The sequence below is a fragment of the Halyomorpha halys genome, unplaced genomic scaffold, assembly GCF_000696795.3.
Source record: "Halyomorpha halys isolate HHAL.00 unplaced genomic scaffold, Hhal_1.1 Scaffold347.1, whole genome shotgun sequence".
NCBI lineage: Eukaryota > Metazoa > Arthropoda > Insecta > Hemiptera > Pentatomidae > Halyomorpha > Halyomorpha halys.
The window spans coordinates 107,610-109,911 of NW_027106249.1; the positions used below are offsets into that span (position 1 = coordinate 107,610).

General features: G+C 31.2%; 1 protein-coding gene across 2 annotated transcripts in view; it reads right to left on the bottom strand.

Moving 5' to 3' along the window:
- LOC106681551 (uncharacterized) overlaps positions 1-2,302 on the bottom strand; it is a 48,075-nt gene that overhangs the window by 23,314 nt on the left and 22,459 nt on the right. The gene's annotated exons all lie outside the window — the stretch shown is intronic.

Consider the following 2,302-nt stretch of genomic DNA (forward strand, 5'->3'; position numbering starts at 1 on the left):
ACCTCACCTGCATGACTGTTTGTTCTCATACTCCTTAACTCTGAACCATAAAAAGCAAAAACAGAAAAGTGTTTTGGGTTGGGATCAAAAGAGAAGCTGCCCGACGGAGATGTGAAAACGGTCTATGCCTCAAAAATGATTATAGCCAATGAAATAGCTGTAAGAAAGTTAGGGAAGGGAAGGCATTTTTAAGAAGAAAGGAAAATACGTGGACATTCTAGAGGAGATAGCCAGGGACTCAAGAGAGGTCAGCGAAGCAGCCAAGGAGGGAGCTGGACATCTCTTTTCATAGTTCATATTTTTCCACTTTTCATCACTAATAAACGTTTTGAAATGGTTAAATATTTAAAACAAATCAAATTGCTTTAGAGGAAGGCTTTTTTGAAAATTCAACATTTCAACACAATCAGACTAGATTACAAAAAATAACAATAAAAAAATAATGCTGTGAAATTCTTCCAATTGCATGGGAATATAGATTCTCACAATTGGAGGAAAGGGGTTCTTATCTTATATTATTATTAGATGATCTCTTATCTTATAATGCCATTAGATGATCTTAGTCATATTTTAAAAATATCTGTGCTCAGATGGCAAAATGTTGGAAATCACTTTTTCCAAAAGAAAGGGTTTGTAATATTTCTGAGTCTCATTCGCTGATGCTGAGTGAGCCAAACGTTTGAATTTTTTTCTTAAAGTTTTATGAAAAAACAACGCTAAAAGATTGTAATGTAATATAAATCAAATTCACAGAATAGCATACCAGTAATTTTTGTTTAAATTTACAATTCTGGAAAGATGTGATAGTGACTTAAAATATTTTGATATCTGACCACAGATTAATAAAATAAATTCATCATACAAAATTTTGTAAAAGAACAAGTACCAGTTAATATAACTTTTGAATGAAGTATGTTTCCTCCACAAATGTATTCCGGAATTTCATCAGTACTGTTCTGTCTATAAAGTGCTATATGCCATGGAAATTCTGAACGAAATGTTTTAATTCCATATGATATAGTAGTGTCATAATCATTGAAAGCGTATCTGTTCCCACAATCTGAAACATCATGAATCACAATAAAATAAGTAAAATTTATAAATGTTAAATCTTCAATTATAATCAAGCACACTTGACACTGATGTCAAGAAATGGATCAAAGGTGTTAGTTGTGTTCCTAATGTTAGTACTATCATTAATTTTTTTTTTTTTTCATATTTTAACAATCCTAAATTCAAGTTTCATTGGGTTCTTAGAATTGCAAGAGTAAGAAGGTAAAGGGGTAATATTACAACTAGTAAACTTTAAGAAAATAAGGTTCATTTGTTTTGCTGGAGTTTTTATGGTTTTATGTGTACATAATCCCTTCTACATCTAGGTATCTCAGTTATTAATTAGGTTTTGAGGTTAGAGTACCTATACTAGCTAGATAGGCACCTACCCCCTTCACCCACAATAAATATTCAAAACATCAAAAAATGTTACATAGCCCATTCATCTACTTATCCCTTCAATCAACAGGAAACAATTAAACGCATGCGATACAAAACTAAAATCTTAAGAAATATTCTTCCATTCTTATCAAATTCAGTAAGGAAGAGAGCAACAGGTGCCTGACTTTATGTTGTATTGTACTAAATCGGCATTCAACTTCAACCAGCGTCGAAAAGGCAAGAGAAAAGTGTAATTACGACGGACTATATACATCTCTAATCCGTTGAGCGACATGTAGAATCAGTGGAACAAAGGTACACGAGTATAGTTCAATAATATAACCAAACTTAATAACGTAATAAAGAAATCCGAAAACTGAGAAAAGAAATTTACAAGAACTCACATCGCATTGAATAGTTAAGACATTTGCAGCAATAACAATGTTACGATTTCGCAATTTAAGTAGTTTCTAAACCATTTCTTTATGCTTCCTTTCATTTTATAATCATTATTTATGCATTTAAATTATAAGATATATATATATTTTTAAATATGTGTTTTTCAATGTCCACAATTTCATGTAAATCAAATTTCATTACAATGCGTTACTTGGTTCTAAATTTGTACTATATATCACGATTCCTGGGTATACGTTTTTGCAAAACAGTGGCGTAAATATCGAAAAAGTGGGCACTTTTCGAGGGACTGTCCTCCCTAAATGAGGGGATTGGTCATACTTTACTTAATACATATGAAATATATATTGATTACACAGCAAAGTTCTTTGTCACATAATAGTTTCCATTGTAGTCAAGTTTAATTGCAATAATGATTCAAAAAGTTTTATTATAAGCGTATCTACAACTA